Raw genomic sequence first — 17,438 nt, forward strand, 5'->3', positions numbered from 1 at the left:
CCTGAAAAAAGTTCAGAAAAATCTAGTCTTAACAGTAAACCTACGATCACCGGTCAAAATGATCGGTTCCAGATTTTTTACTTTGCGATTATTGATATAATAAAAATAATTTTATAAGAAATTATTGTATAGACATCTTTAGTGAAGCACATATTACAATCGGAGCCGCACAAAGTTTAAATAAAATCAATCTCTCAATTATTATAAGGGAACATGTACCAGTTACGTTTAAGGCTCGGTAGGTTCAGTGTTAACTTCGCGAAAGATTACAAATTCATGATCTCTCTAGAATTTCTACTCGTTTTTCGCTGACGTCGCAAACGGTAGAAAAGTTTTATTTTAAAGTTTCCGTGTGCTGGAATCGCACGTGGAACGCAAATTCTACCGTAGATCTCGTCTGACAGGTTCAGTAAACACGTGAGAAATCCAGGAGAGACCGTCGCCGTCGCCGTCGTCGGACAGGGGTTTAGGGTAACTGAGTGTTCAGCCTGTTCGTTAAAAACCCGGAGGCAACACGAATAAGTGAATTAGGAAGGTGCGAGGCCAGACGTCCTTTTAGGGCGGCCATTTACCTTCCCCAATTTTCCATCGTCACCGTGTCCCCATCTCTATTACTGCTAAAAAAGAAGATGAAGACGGGAGTGGCTGCTCTTGTAGTCGGGAAAACCTTTGTCAGAGATGAGCAAAAGAAAATCTCTTTTTTCTCCGGCAAGTGTTTGGTTCCTCGTTTAAATTCGAACGACGAGATAATTACTCGGCCAGAGGACCGGTTAAGTGTCGTTTCGGGTCAAAGCTAGTATATTTGAAAAAAATATTTTCAGTACTACCATTCTACATTTATTTATTTATGCAGAAATTGGCTGAGTGAAAGATCAGAGAGTAAGTGATTGGAGAAAATTACGAATATTGATATTTTCAGTGTAACAAAGTCGTTAAGGGATGAAATCAATTTTTATTTTGCTCCTACGTATAAATATCCCCAGAATAATAATCGTATACAATTAACAACATCGACGACCGTCAGATTAACCCTTAGAGACATTATATATTATATATTAGAGACATTTATAACAAAAATGGATAGGAACGATTTAAAATGGTGGTCTAATTGGTAAAATTGATCGGAATTGTTGAAAAAATAGTAAAAGTTGCATTTTCGACTTTTTTGTGTGGGCCTATATTGAAAATTTAAATAATACGTTTTGTCGATCTATTATTTTAAAATATTAGGTTGTCCCAAAAATTTCTTCTGGAATGTGTTCCTTTAATGTCGCTAAATAAATACAAACAATACGATAATCTTTACGTTAATGTTTTAGTACTTCCTAATATGAATTTGCATTATGTGCATGCATCAGAAACCAACTTTTGGGACAACCTAATATTTATTTAGCAATATTAAAGGATCACATTCCGGAAGAAACTTTTGGGACAACCTAATAGTTATCTATTATTTTAAAGTAGGTATTATAGATATTAAAATAGTTGTCGTCTTTTTTAGAGCGTCCTTAAACTTTTGTCCACTACTGTATCTATCTAGGCTCGGTGCAGTTGTCAAGCACGAAAGGCACACAAGGAGAAACAAATTCTGGCAGAAAACAGCATAGCAACCTCGGCTTCATTTCCTCCGTATTGATTTCCTCAGTTGCGTCGGCTGCAATCCCAGTCTATTTGAATTTCTCTCTATTAAAATCTCTTCCCCCTCCCCTCCCGGTCTCCGAGTTTCATGTGCATCAACTTGTCCATAACTCGAGCAGCCATTGAGTAAGGACAACAGCAGGCAACGCGACCGGAAAGGCATTCCTGCCGCAACCGACGCTCGCGTGTGTGACGTTAATGCATTCGCGGTGACAAGCGAACTTTTTCAATTATTCACCTGTCGATTTCCCCGACGGAGTTCAGTTCTCGAAATAAGAATCTTCGACGCTTCTCGTTTTTTGTCTTTTTTTGAAGGAAACGCGGAAACCGTCTGTTTCGCTTCCAATAACCAGACCGAGGATCTTTCTGCAAAATAGAAAATTGTCTGCAAGAAATTTTCTTCTGTCTTTAAATTTTTCTTCAATGAAATAACTAATTGGATGCAAAATAGATATTTTCCAGTGCGACTGACACATTCATGCTTGAAACACTAAATTTAAGGAATGATTTAGAAAAATTGAGAATTACACACGCTACTGTTTCAAATTCCTTCCACTCGGATTTCTCATAAATGCATAAAATCCGCAGTCTAGTAATAACCTTCCGTGCCGGCAGGTGAACATTAAAATCTCGAACCTCTGGGCTCTCCGAGGCGCGCCGGAGAGAAGAGCGAAATGCGAAAATGAAATAACTTTTTTGAAATACGCGTGCTACTTGTATTACCGTGAAAAGCCATTTCTTCCCCGGAGCCGTATTTCCAGAAATGCGAGGAGAATATGAAATCGTAGGAAAGGGGTTGAAATAAGAACAAGACACTTTATCGATCAAAATAGAGTCTCGGCTAATGTGGAATAGTTTTTTCACTGCACACCTTTTAAACAGAGTTTAATAAATAAGGATTATATAAAATCCGGTTCGAATAAATCGAAGGGAAATGTTGTTTCGCGGTCATGAATATTCAATCTTTACAGCAATCGCGCGCGCCCCCATCGAATATATAATTTCGTCTCCTGAAAAAACATTAATAATAAGATTAACAAACTGCTTGTGGAGCAAATCATAAGGCGTGGAACTGATTTGCATAATAAAATCGATGCAGAAATAAATACATTGGATATTTGGGTGAAAACTTCGTTGAAAAATAATTTTAGAAAATATTTACCAACAAATATAATATTACTCAAAATAAAAATTAGATTATAAAATTGTTCCACATTAATTGTGGCAAGCAGGACTAAAACAAAAATTGATTTCATTCCTTAATGATTTTTAGACTTTAAAAACGACATTACAATATTCTCAAATTTTTTAAATCTTGCACTGTCTTATATTTCTGTCTATATAATAATGAATATAACTGTTTCTCATAGTTCATATTTTCACTTTTCGTCGTCAACGACAGAATTTCTTCACGCCGAATGAAGTAGGTGGGTTTTTATGATATTCGTTGAGGGATGTTCGAGGACGAGTCGGAGGAGCCGCAACAAAAATTAATTAAAAATCCAATTAATCGGGAATCCTTAAAGGGTGGGGAAAGGATTGGAGGCGTCGTCTGTGGAAAGAGGTTTGATAAAGGAGAAACGGAGGGACTTGTACCGGGAGAAACTCGCGTCGGCGAAGGGCAGAGAAACGGCGAGAAGGAAGCCGAGTTTCAAACTACATAGACGTGTAATCATATATAGATAAGCGGGGAACGTATTCACGGAGAGAGGCCAAGATTCTATCGTTGCAGCAGCTGCAACGTAAGAGGATGTGGCGGACCTTGGTGAAAAGCCTCCACACCCGATTCCGACGTGATTTCGTAGGGTTATTTAGTGGTGGATGGAGCAAGCGAAAGAGAGAGAGAGAGAGAAGGAGGGAGAAAGAGCAGGGTTCTCGGGAAGTTTCGGTTCGCGATATCGAATCGCGTACAATGATACAATGAGTTGCGCATACACGTCGGTCCCGGTGAGAGCTCGCCTTCAAGATACCGTGCGCCGACAGCTTTTGTAATTTTAGAAAATGGACGACCCCGAGACGTCGTCGGCGATGCGCAACGAACATATATTTGGTATGAAATTATTTAAAAAATCACAAACATTTCTTCCAGTGGAAAGCATTATAGTAATTCGCTGCTGCACTTTGGCTTGCACGTGTTAATTTCACGAGGAAAATCTGGATTCATATTTCTGTTTAATTCAAGGAAAAATCTTGAATTTACTCTTCTCCGAAAATTCCTTTTTTTACTCATCCTTCTGAAAAAATTTTAAAATTATATCTCAGGATTTAATGGTGGTTTCACGTCGAAACATTTCGAGTAAAAGTGGAACGTGTCTAGTCTAAGAAGTTATGCGACACTTTATTTACAGTCACAGCGATTAAAACGTCTTTATAGTTTTTGTATGGCTACATTTATTTTAGTTCTTAAATATTGGTTACAAACGAATCGATTTCATCGAAAAAGAAATGCGTATCGTTCATATGTGTCAGACTTTGTTCAAATCTTCATTACGAATCTGACTCGTTGAAATAAGGCAAGGGGTTAAGATCGATTGTGAAGTATTTTGGAGGTGGACAGAAGAAAGTGGCGGGGGAGAATTTCGCGGGGGAAGAGCCGCTATCTATTTTGCCCGATTAATCAAGCTCCCGAGTGAACCAATTTGGGGAGCATTCACGCGGCCCTGGAACAGTTTCGATCGACGGGTCGAACTTAAGAACGGTTAACAGCACACGCCCTGTAAAATCGGGTAATTTATGGGGTTCGGCGGGGTACGCAACAATGCACGGCTAGGAAAATACATTTCCCGCGGTACCGGGCTTAACGACTATCTACGAAATATCGGCTACGCTGCAACCAGCGCACGACGATTTACAGTCAGGCACGATTAAGTAGCTTACCTGGAAACTCACCCCCCTGCCCTCGACCCCTCGGAAACTTCGTCCCGGAAGTTTCGAGTGCAAGTTGCGACCGCGCCGTCGCTTGAATGCGTTAATCAAAGGATATTTGGTAATAAGACAAGGCCGGACGACGTTCCCCACGACGAACTTGCTCCTAGAAACTGGCTGCAGTCGAAGATTTGCCGATCGTTGCCGGAAATCGTCTGACCTTCGACCTCCGGACCGTCGGCTTCCGCTGCGGCCATCTTCTTGCAGGAAACTCTCCTTTCTAGATATACACATGTTTCGTCATGTTTTTCGATGATGATGTTATTAAGAACATCCATATAATATTATTAACATTGTTAATTAACATTGTTATTTTGCATAATGATCCACAGTCTAGTAATTACCAATTCATTAACTTCGTAACGTATGAAAACTGTGTGTAGATATGTATATTCATTGTAGCCATTTCCTGAGTGATAAATTTTTGAAATGAAAGCACAAATGTATTTATTGAGGTGTATTGAGAATTGAGTCTTTTGATTCCCTCGAAATAGATAAATAATTAATTGTGAATATTCTTCATGGGGGTGAAATTGATTTCCAAAAGGCTGAGTTTGATTTGCAAAAGGGTGAAATTGATTTGGAAACCTGTAATTACAAAAATTTTTGGGGCGGGATGTTTTCAGGTGAAACAATGGTTTTATGTTTCGTGTTGACCGGTGAAAAAAATCGAAATTATTGAGTTAATAGACGGACAATGGAGGTCGAGTATGGCGAAAGCAAGCCGTAAGTAGTGAACCACACGGCAAAGGTCGAGCTTATCTCGAATCACCGGTTCAGTCACGCCTGCCTCGAAGACGCTTTTGCGCCTGGGGCACGGCTTTAACTTTATGCGAAAGTTGGCCGGTGCTGCGCAGAGCGGTGCGCGAGCTCCAGCTGGATGCTTCAATTTCATCGTGGACGTGCTTAACGAGAGGTATCTTGGTTTAATGATACGCTAGACGAGCTGTCTCTAATTATACCGCTTGAAATTTGTTAACAAATTTATCGGCAAACTCGGGCCAGCAGGAGCTCGTTCTCGTCGTCTAGCTGGCTTGGATCCTCTGGGCGACTTGTTTCCGGTGTGTTTATCGGGTTTCTTTCTCGAGTGAATGCTTCGCGGGCACAATATTGCCTGGAAAACTCGTCCGAGATGGAACTATTTTAAGCGTCCATCCTAAATCATGCATCTCGACGCACCGAACACCGTTCTGCACCGTCGTGAAATATTTTTTATGGTGCAACAATTTTTTCGCAGAACCTCGAAGCTCATCGACCTCGTCATCTACTCCCAACACATCTCATGTGTTGTAGACCAAATGTTTTAAATGAACAAAATGTTTCAGCATTTAAAAATGACAAGGTTTTATTTATCTAACTCGTCCGAGATGGAACTATTTTAAGCGGCCATCCTAAATCATGTATCTCGATGCACCGAACACCGTTCTGCATCGTCGTGAAATTTTTTTTATGATTCAACAATGTTTTCGCAGAACCTCGAAGCTCATCGACCGCGTTATCTATTCTCAACACATCTCATGTGTTGTAGACAAAATGTTTTAGCTTTTCAAAATGACAAGGTTCTATTTATTCAGTGTGGTGTATCGGGCGTAACGTGTGAATAAAGAGTGTTTGGACCGAGTGACAGATATTGAGAATGGTTTCGATGAATGACATAAGACAGAGTCGAGCGCGGTACGGTGGTCGTGAATGCGTGTGTGTGTGCGTGTCGCTGTGATTTTGGGTCTAAGATCGAAATCAATCTTGAGATCATTCAAGAGCGTGTTAAACTTACAACCGTAACACGCCGATTTTAATGAAATTTTCGTATGATATAGAATTGAAAAATATATTTAACACGTATTTTTTTATAGTTGTCGACATTCATTGTCGAGAGGGTGAAAATAGCCCTCAAATTTGGGGTGAAAAATCCATTTTACTGAATATCTCCGAAACTATTAGGCTTAGACAAAAATTTCAAAATTCAATTTGTGCGTCTTTGAATGACGAATCTTTTAGTCTAAACTGACTTTTAAAAAATAGCTTGTTTAGAAGATATGTTTAAAATTAACTGTGGTTGGATAAAGAAATTGATCGAATCAATTTCCATGTAAGCAACTTCATAATTTCAATAATCGTGAGATGAAAAATATAAAATCGGTGATTTGACCGGCAGTGGTAGGTTCACTGTTAAAAACGAAGATCCACAAAGACCATCACAAAGCAATCACCCAGTACCACAACTGCGTAACAGCATACTTCGCTGTAAACTGAATTCCTCATCAGACCAGCTGCACGCAGACAGCCCGAGGGCTCTGATAACGTAATCACTCACATTCATCCGACTCCCTTTTGCGATTCGTAAAAGTTAGCATCATCGGCGGTAACTCTTGAACCGACCTGTATAGCTTGCACACCGCGAAGCCATCCAAAGGGGCCTGCAGCAGGTGCAGGGTCTGTGTGTTTAATGCACTCGAAACACACAACACGCCCCCAGGGCCGACGTGGTAGCAAGGATAATTTCGGATAACCGCGCTGGTAAAACCTCCGAACATCAGAGGGGAACGCGGCGGGAGTGTATCCATGGCCACGGGACACGCGGCGAATGAAATTTCGAATGTAACTTAAATCTTAATAATATTCCACCTTATCTTAATTAGCCGGGACCGCAATCGCGCGCGCGCGCCATGCGGCGCGTGTTTTAATACTGGTCTGGCCAGTTACTGTGACTCCATTAATATTCGGACGCGCTCTGAAAAAACTTTTTCGAGAAGTTCGAACAATTAATTTACTACATGATGCAAAAAGAAATTTTTTCGAAAATTGCAACTCTGGTCGGGATTATACACGAAATACTGAAAGTTGCGTTTTACAACTTGTTTATCTGAGCCTATATTGGAAATTATTATACTGGAAACTTTTTTGAGAAGTTCGAGCAATTAATTGACTACATGATGCAAAAAGAAATTTTTTCGAAAATTGCAACTGGTCGGGATTGTACACGAAATACTGAAAGTTGCGTTTTACAACTTGTTTATTTGAGCCTAGATTGGAAATTATTATATTGAAAACTTTTTTTTAGAAGTTCGAGCAATTTATTTATTGCCTGATGCAAAAAGAAATTTTTTCAAAAATTGCAACTGGTCGGAATTGTACACGAAACACTGAAAGTTGCGTTTTACAGCTTCTTTATGTAAGCCCATATTGGAAATATAAAAAATACGTTTTGTAGATCTATTTCAATTATACGCATTAATCTTGTAAATATGATCCGAATTGTATCGTGTTTGGCCTCACTTTAATCAGAACAATGTCACAAAGACGTTGATGATTTCATAGAAAACAATATTTGATTGTATCTTTAACAATTATCAGGAGCTATCTTGAATTTTGTATGATCTATATCCGTATCATTTCCTGTCCTTACCGCGACCCTTAATTAAAATACCCACGGCTTAATTAAAACATGTTAGAATTTTTATCGCTAGCGAACAATTTTTTGCACAAAATTAATTACTCCGTTCCCACATAAAGTTTCGCGGATAAAGTTCCCGACGGCGCGTTGCAATCAAATGTTTTAGCCCTAGCGCACGTAAAATCATTTATTGCAGTTGTTCGGGGAACAAAGGGAAAAAGAATGTTTAGTTTACACGTACGTGAGTATTGTTTGAATCAAAACGAAACAGATAGAAGCGCTGGGAAAATAGAAAATAACAACGGTAGTGGCGTCCATAAAAAAGTTTCACTTCTGTCCGAAAATTGAATCATTGATATTTTGTAACTCTCGTATGTTCCTCGGGTAAAAATGCAACTGTCTCCCGTCTCTGGATAGATCAATGATTTATAAATAACCAATTTGATCATTAAAAACATCATAATCGTGATGTGGAAAAAAATAAAAATTGTGCTAAACACCTTCGAATTTTATATTCCACCCTTTTTTGGAAATTTTCAGACGTCTAGTCATCAGTGATGACTCATCACCAGACTGCGAATGTTTATGCAATTTTTATCAATTTTTGTAGGCAAATTTTAAGAAAATGGAATCATGTAAAATGTTATTTACAGCGGTAGTCGTCTTTGTGTAGATCTAAATAAATAAAATAAATTAAAATCGTACTAAATTTTGTGAAATTTTATTCTCCAGCATTTTTCGAAAATTTGTTGAAGTCATAAGTGCATAGAGATCCGCAGTCTACTCATCACAAATGAAGGAGATATTTAGGTGGCCACATTTAGGTGGACCACCCTGTGCAATTTATTTTTTCCTATTCCGATATTAATTATTCCTGTACACTGTCTTTCTCGTTTTCGGACTCCTCGGGCGCTAATTACGACGGGTACGGAGGGTCTTGCGGTGGCCAGAGTGTTTAGGCATCAGCCTGGAGACGCCGTCGGGGAGTGTAATTTCACACTCGTTGTCAGGTCGAGTGGCTGTGCGGTTGAAACCAAGTGCTTTCACGAGTGCCCGTCGAACTCGGCCGATTGAAAAGAGTTCTGCGGTCGTCCTTAAATCGCCAACGGGACGGGGACAAGTTTCCGGGGAAGTTGCACGGGACTCGCGAACGAGCCCTGACAGTTTTCGACGGCTTGTTAACCGATATTGTGTGGAGCCAGTCACCGGCCACCCCCCCTCAATTCGATCGAGAATGACGCTCACTTTGAGAACGAAACTTCCCTGCCCTCGAAAGGGGTTGTATCTCGCGTCTACTTCTTTTTCGGTCACGCGTGCGCCTTACTGTGCAATTTACCATAAAGTTTTCGCGGAGTTCTGACAGCTATGACAACTCGAAAATTACGAGGGTTGCAACTGTGTAGAGGAAGGAGTGGAAATGTAGTCCCTCAATTTTACGTTTCTTCCCAAAAGCGGATCCATAGCTTAATCCTTATCCGTCCCTCGTGAAAATTTGACACAGTTTTCCTGAAACGTCGTGGCTTTTATCTTTTTAATGCGAAACACATAACCGCAAAACTTAAGATGTAAATGTTAATTCATCAATTTGAATTTCAGTTCGTGAAATGAGGTTCGGATGAGGGTTAAATTAATTTGAATTTTTCAGAATACCTATACACACAAAATAACCTGTAATTCCGACCAATTGAAATCTTTTCCACCTTGTTAAAAATTATTTGTAAATACTGTCTTCACACTTTTATTTTTAATCGGGAAAGGATCACAGGAGTTCATTGAATTCTAATGATCGGCACAGCGACCGCGCAAGATGGCGGTTCAGCACGCTAGGAAACCACATTTTTATTCCGCGCAGGATTCCGAATTAATTGCGGTACGACCGGCGCTTAAATGGCGCGGACTTCGGAACAGTTTCGGGTCAATTAATATAAATTGTCGGTGATCGTACCTGGCAAAGAATAATCGTGGCCCGCGATTCGATATTGGCCCATTAAACGACTGGTCGGTCGCCTCCGTTCGACCGTATCAAATTGGATCTATAATTTCGAGTTTCACTTTATAAATTGCACTGATAAACCGCTAATGGTCCACTCGCTCCTCGTAATCTTTGCTCGGAGATCTGCGGTAACGACCGCTGGTTTACACAGTAGCTATGTTGCTGATTTTTTCCCCGAAACAAAAACAACGCTAATTCAAATGGATTATACGGGAGAAATTCGGAATGAGAAAACTATTTATTTTGTTTCCACGGCAAGAACGACACTCTGTCTATCCCCAGTTTACGCTCGGACATTCAGTCCAAAATAAATCAAGGACCCGAGATTCCAGACGCAAGTTGCCACAAACATCATTACACGATAATAACGACACCTGAACCGTGGAAAGAAGCCACAAAAAATGGAAAATATAAAGTAAATCCTGGCGAACGGCGTAGCCGCAATCGCGTCGGGAAAATCTCGAAAAACCTCGCCGGAGGCACACCGCATTAACGCACACGAACGCCTCAAAGCGGCCGTGTTAACCGGGGTGGGTACGTTAGAAAAATAAAAACAGGTCCTGGCGCGCGGTTATCGTTCACCGTTGCTCTCCCTTCCTCGTTTCCAACATTCGATCTTTTTTTTTTCTCTCGCCAGCCTACACGATTCCCTGGTAACACGGGCTACCGATATAATTCCCGTCGCCATCGGGCCTGTTCATTAGAAGGTCGTGGCACAGGACATTCGTCCTTTTCCTGCGGTTGGGTTCCGTGCTCCGATCTTCCTTATCGGTGGTTTCACGTGCAAAGTCAAACGCGATCGGTGTCCGCGATTTCCTGATATGTATTTCTCGCACAGAAACGGTACGTCGGATTCCACAGGGTGGTGCGAAGAAATGTTTGGTCCTGGCTGCCATTGGCGTAGTCTGCATCTTCAAATCAATGCAGATCTTGAATTCTGATTGATGTTCAATTTCAACGTCGATCCATTTCATTATTTTTTAGATCGATGAAGATCTAAGAAAAAGTTGCCGCAAAAGGGTCCTTCAATTTCAAGGTCAATTCATCTCACTATTTTTTGCCTTGACTACCATAGGCGTAGTCTACATCCTCGGATCGATCCAGATCCGTTAAACCAAGTGAAACGAATTGACGTTGAAATTCAAAGACAGTAGACAAAAGAGTGTCCTTTCTTTACAGACCTTCATTTTCGAGAAAATGAGAAATGGATCATAGAAACAGATGATCGTCCCGTTTCTACGTCTACCTCCAGGTTTTTCCACGTGGTTTCTTGCCCCTATTGGTCTTCTCCCGTGCGTTTCGTGCCGAGGAAGTCAACACCGAGCGGCGATCACCTGGTCGATTTCGTTTCGGCTCTAACTGGCTCGCGGCTCCGAATCTCCTCGATCTCTTCTCGCTTCTCTGCCTCTTTCTCTCTCCCTCTCTCTCTCTCACTGGTTTCTTTTGTTTGCGTGGGATCGTTAGCACTGGCCGTGGAGGCGAGACACGCCGCTGATGATAATAGCTCGAGATCAGCCGAGCCTCTCCGCTAGGTACCTGCTTCGACGTGGCGCCGTAACTTACCCCTATCTCTGTAAAAACGGCCGAGCGGAATTGTACTCTTTGTTGCCAATTGGCACTCGCACTCTCGTCTCTACTGTACACTGTACTTTCCGCAGAATAAGAACCATTTAATATTTTTAATACCTGAATAGTAAACAAATTATCGTGGGCGACGCTGAAAAGCGAAAAAATGTCTATCATCTTCGTTAGCCTCATTCGTACTTACTGTACGCTGTACTTTCGTAGAATAAGAACCAAAATAAATTAATAGAAAAAATGATCGTGTACGACGCTGAACAATAAATATAAGCGACCAAAATGTCTATCATCTTCGCTAGCCTCATTCGTACCTACTGTACACTGTACTTTCGTAGAATAAGAACCAATAGCAAGATATATTAATAGCAAAAAATGATCGTGGACGACACTGAACAATAAATAAGCGACCAAAATGTCTATCATCTTCGCTAGCCTCATTCGTACCTACTGTACACTGTACTTTCGTAGAATAAGAACCAATAGCGAAATAAATTAATAGAAAAAATGATCGTGGACGACGCTGAACAATAAATAAGCGACCAAAATGTCTATCATCTTCGCTAGCCTCATTCGTACCTACTGTACACTGTACTTTTCGTAGAATAAGAATCAATAGCAAAAAAATGATCGTGGATGACGCAGTCAATAACGTCTATCACCCTCGTTAGCGCTGAAAATCGGCGTATCGGATCCGTCCGTATCCCGGCCGATCGAAAATGTTAAAAAAACCATGAAATTTCATTTGACCGGCAGTCTACAAAATTTTGTATTCGGAGAAGCGCTTTTTCATCCGTAAAAATCGTTGGCGCAGTGGATAGGATCGCGATTTCGGGCCGACGCGGCCGGCAATATTTTCAACAAATTTGCAATTTACACAGTGAACCGTTCCCGTGCAAATACGCGTTATCGTTACCGTCCCCGAGCCGGAATCGCGGTTTTTCGCGCACGTAAACCGAAAACGCGGCTACATAATCGTCCATAAATGCGTATAGATTTCGCGTGGCCTCGAGCGTACTGGCCGACTATATGTAGTTGCCCTTCACCACCCCTCGCCCCACCGTCCCCCACCCTTTTCCGAAAATCCGGGCTTAGGGGACTTAACAATTCGCGTTTCACGTAATCTCGCATGAATCTTCATCGTCTCCTATCTGGCCGCGCTTTCTGCAAAGCCTCCCCAACCGGACGGGGACCCATCGTTCGCTAAATTGCAGCCGGAGTTTTTATTTTACCGATATTTCTGCCCTAAGCGGTCCGTTATCGGCGGAATTATGCGACGTTAATCGAACCGCCGGAGGGAGGGACGTGACGGTCTTCTGATATCGGGAAAATCGAATTTACAAGTGTCCGGAAAAAATTCCAATGCCAGTCAAACATATTTAATGTATTAGAAAAGTAATTTCGTTATTCGTGTTGCGATGGTATTGCTTCCATTTGTTATTACTAGACCGCGGATGTTTATGCAATTTGCAATTTTTCTAGACGAATTTTGAGAAAATTGGAATCATGTAGAATCTTATTTTCAGTGGTAGTAGTCTTTGTAGATCAGAAACAAATAACAATCGTACTAAACTCTGTCGAATTTTATATTCTATTATAGCATTTTATCTAAATTTTCAGGAGCCATTAGGATCATAGAAAAGATCACGGAACAAAATGTCATAAAACTTATTCTAAATGGTTAAAAAATTGCCTTTCAACAAAAGTGTGGACGACATTTACCGTAAATTCATGAACGAAATTTTCTAACGAGAAATTGACTGCACGCGATCATTGCGTGTAGTCCGAGAGCATTTTTGACAATGGTTATTCAAAATGGAGGGACGAATCTGCTCGCAAGGTCCGGTTTAACAATTCGCCGGAGCGCACGGGAATTTTCCTGTGGAAAAAAGACTCGTGCGGCTTGATTGGCGACGCGTTTGTTCGATTCGATTTTCTTTTTATTCTTTCCCTTCCGGAAAGTCGAAACAAATACGGAAAACAAACAGGGCCGTGCGACGCGGCGTTGTACATTGAAAAATCGGCGTGTGCGCGACGGGCCACTCGAGCCGCCATCTTGGCAATGGGACATCGATACCGTTTCATTTTCGTGCATTACGAAAATGGCAACGCGATTTCGAGATTAAAATAAATTTCTCGTGCGCACAGAGTTTTTGATGGACGAACGTTACACTCGGCCAACGAAACGGGTTTATTTGGATGAAAATGTTGCCCCAGCCGGAAGTGACAATGATACCGGCGCTCGTATATTTCCATGCATTTCACTTCGAACAAACACCGTGTTGAACGTCGTCAATTCGGCCGTGCGTTACTTTTGCAAATGGACTTTCGATGTTTTTAAATGGCCGATTCGTTATTTAATACCGCGCGATTCTGCAAAAATAATGTTGTTTCAGAGGGAAATGGGTTTTCAGTGGAGAGAAGACAAATATATATATTAAAATTAATAACCGTCACGGGAACATGAAATTCCATTTGCTTGATAGAATCGCGAAATTCGCGCATATTCAACAATTACAATATATTACTTTTTTTTACGAGATCCACTTTTTATTCGGTACACGAATATGCAATTCGCTCCAGTGCACAGCTTTCGTAGAATGTAGTTCAAATATTCGCCCAACTTTTTGCTTGGAAATACCATCGAGATGATGTATCTTGTTTAAGTAGAGTTCGTTTCAATTTAACGAAAGCCTGGCATTGATAAACAATGGAAAAGAGACCGTGTTTCCGCCCGGTTTTGATCAAACATTCACAGAAGGTTTTAATCGAATTGTTTGATCAAGTTTTCCATCAATGTATATAACGACATTTTAAATAAAACATTAAGAAACATTAATAGAGCATTGAAAAATACGTGTTGAAATCGTGAGTATAAGAAATTCGTTTAAAAATGCGGAATGTAAAAAAGTGACGAGTTCGACGAACAACTTTCTAGACTTTTATAAATAAAAGTTGTTCACCGAACTTGTCACATTTTTACATTTCACTTCGCCTTTTTAAACGAACTTGTTGTAGTCGCGATTTCTACAGATATTTTTCAATGATTCATACAAAATGTCGTTCTCTCTGGACTCAGATGAAGAAGAGTTCCGTTCCGACCGAGCCAAACTGTTGAAGTAGCCGAACGCAGTTTCTGGGGTCCGCGGATAATTCCGTGCGGGAGTCACTTTTAGCCGATAGTGTACCTTGGCAGGAACAGGATCAAACTCCGCGTGTATAATTTGTTAAACTGCCCCCGGGGAATTCTGTCTTGCACGAGATACCTGTAGCTCAACGCGACACCGCGATACGTGAGATCACGGCGTGCATCTACACCTACCCGGCTGAGCAAGACTAATATTCCCTCTTATTGTTTAGATCTGCCCACGGCTTCCTATTCGTCCTGGATCCATCTTGGGTCCATTTCACGCACCACAGACTGGTCAAATCTTCTTCGTCCACCGTCGGATCTCGGCCCCTCTAACGAACCGTTACGCGAAAATACGACCGTATAATACCTGATCACCGTTGTCCAACTAACGCTAGGGACAACACGATCCTCCATCCTCTGTCCCTTCGTCCTTACCCTTCGTTCCTTCGTCCTGCCGTGTAACTACACTCTGGGTCGAAGCTAGGTCTTCCGCATTAATTACACGGGACCGTATTTTCTTGGAGAAATCAGGAATTGTTCCATGTTCAAAACATAATTTAATTTTAAGAATTAACTGATTTATATTATCCGAAATACAGCAGCATCTCCGTAACTGTCGCACAGTGGTCCGGGAGCCCGCTTTTTGTGGCCCAAAATTACTGTTATTTATTTATTGATGCCGTAAACCACGTTTGGTTTATATATGTATATAGCATACATTAGTATAACACTTTACAAATAATAATGAAGCATATATATAAAGTTGAAGTATGAAGTTAAATTAATATGAACGCTAAATCCTAAGCTTGCATTTTTTGAGGAAGTTAAAAACAAATATAAATTAATAATGTAGGGAGGGTAGCGTGCCAAAACTATTGTTTCAAATTTTAATGCTATATTAATATAGGTCGTTGGATTTTGGAAAAGATGTATGTCAACATTTTAAAAATTGAGGTGACCTTTATTTTTTATTCAGAGGAACCTTATTTGAGAGAACAGAAAATTTTGTTGTAATTTGGAAGTCGAAAAATTGAATTTTGCGACAGTTCCAGTAGAGACTTGTGTCCCCACTCTACCTTCCCCTTCCACGACGCTATTCCCTACGGGCCGATTACGTGACGCACTCCGTCTCTGTTCTGTTCTGCCTCTCTCATCATTATATCACAGGCGTCGGCCGCTTAGTATTATCATTTCGATACAGCTCGGCCGATATCCAAAGCTATTTATGCTTATTCGTTGTCGAAGCACGAAATAAACTGTAATGCTATTACGGGGAAGCGTAAAACGCGACGCGGGACACGTATTTACAGTGGACGCGGGGCTGCACTTTAACTCCCGTTTTATTAACGCCCGTGTCACCGCGCGGACGCGAATTATTGAAACGAAATGGAATTTCGTCGGGCCCCGTCAATAACGATTCCGAACGTGTGTCCTTTGCCGGACGCCGCTCTTTAATTGCGCTATTAATCGACCGCCTCCCCACGAATTCGCTCCGAATACGCGCTGCTCTCTTTTCAACACTTTTCCATCGATACCCTCTCGCGTATATGTATACATTCTAATTACGGCACCGGCACACAATATTGCCACCGGTGTAGCCCCCGCGCAATAAATCCAAGATCTCCTTGTTCCCTGCGTTTAACACTGCGCCACCAGTCAAATAACCGGTTTTCAGATTTATCTCACGATTACTGTAATTAAGATACTTTGATGGTGGTTGATTCAGGAACTATTTCACGTATATGTTTTTAGTCATATTTAATTTATCTTCCACCATCGTGTTCCGAGCATTTCTCTGATTGAAATAAGCTCGAACACGAGACAATTGACATGTTTGAACCCCCATTATTCGATGCATTTGTAACAAAAATTAGAAGGTGCAATTTAGTTTCGCTACATTAACCCTTTGCACTCGGAGCTGTTTTATAATAGCATAATACCTCATACTAATAATGTAATCAATATTTTAAATAATTGTACGGCAATTATTATATTAGTGTCGCAGAATCACCGCTCGAGTGCTAAGGGTTAAAATTATTAGTAAAATATATATTTAACTGCTGTGTCTTGCGACAAATAGAGGACACTTACAGCGTCCAGCGAGTCGGTGCCCGCGTTAGTTTAAACAATGTTGGTCCCGTTCGTGCAAAATTTGTTCGCAAACCGGAACAAGCGGATGCTAACCGAAACCGATCGGAACACTTCTATAGCGCTAATTCCGACGCGGTGGTATAGTAACGGTGGTGGTTCGGGTCTCGCTGGTAACAGGTCATGTTTAATAAATACACGGCCGGTGCCGCATAGTTTACACAGTCGAGAATTCCTATGCCGCGGCTGCGTGGCCCCGGGATTATCCAAAATGTCGATACAAGGGCCGCCATTCTCCAATTTATCCGTTCTGGTCCCGGTCCCAGGTCCGAACCAACACATCCACAGCGACCAGGTTCACCATTCGATTTCCACGATTGCTCGGGTACGATCCTAAAGAGGTGGCTTCTAATGGAGCGGCGGAGCTTCGAACCGGGTTCCCGGCATTAACCGCTTTTGAATTTTCGGTGTGGGGATGAAAACGCGGGGGGTGGAATTGGCGGAACGCGTTGCACGCATTACGCGCTGGCCCGACCCTCTGCAAATTACAGTTGGCCGCCGGATGATCGTTCGGGCGCTACGCCTTCCGGTGAAACGGCCCGGTTATGCGCTCGATCTGGCGTGAATCGTGGATCAACGGCTGCTGTCGAACAGTCTGTTTGATATTTGCCGAAGTTACCGTGTTTCAA

General features: G+C 41.4%; 1 protein-coding gene across 2 annotated transcripts in view; it reads left to right on the top strand.

The window, feature by feature from the left end:
- The window catches only part of Ror (tyrosine-protein kinase transmembrane receptor Ror), a 322,401-nt gene that overhangs the window by 276,459 nt on the left and 28,504 nt on the right, over positions 1-17,438 (top strand). The gene's annotated exons all lie outside the window — the stretch shown is intronic.

The sequence above is a fragment of the Lasioglossum baleicum genome, chromosome 14, assembly GCF_051020765.1.
Source record: "Lasioglossum baleicum chromosome 14, iyLasBale1, whole genome shotgun sequence".
NCBI classification, from domain to species: domain Eukaryota; kingdom Metazoa; phylum Arthropoda; class Insecta; order Hymenoptera; family Halictidae; genus Lasioglossum; species Lasioglossum baleicum.